Source organism: Olea europaea, chromosome 6 (assembly GCF_002742605.1).
Source record: "Olea europaea var. sylvestris chromosome 6, O_europaea_v1, whole genome shotgun sequence".
Taxonomy (NCBI): domain Eukaryota; kingdom Viridiplantae; phylum Streptophyta; class Magnoliopsida; order Lamiales; family Oleaceae; genus Olea; species Olea europaea.
The window spans coordinates 18,864,720-18,865,111 of NC_036242.1; positions in this window are offsets into that span (position 1 = coordinate 18,864,720).

Sequence of the window (392 nt, forward strand, 5' to 3'; positions counted from 1 at the left end):
CAAAAATAATATTTCAAAATCACAATAGCACATAATTTTGATCATAGTCTCAAATTGAAAAGTTCACAATCACAAAAATACAATTCATGAGTCACAATTACAAATTTAATTGCAATCAGCATGCAACTCGCAAGGTGCCGCATGCAACATGGCGCTCGCCACTGCGTGCTATAGATCAGTGACACCATTTATAACATTAGTCATCGATCTCTAGCGCCAAAGAAGAAAGAAGGAGATGGGCCATGGAACAGAGGATCATCCATAACATTTGCCATTTCGATGACGTTGCTTGGCATGGTAGGATATGATGCTGCATCGGAGAAGAGAGAGGAAATATTATTATTTTGGGAATTACAAGATTTGGGAGGTTATAATTTAACTAGAGGATAGAG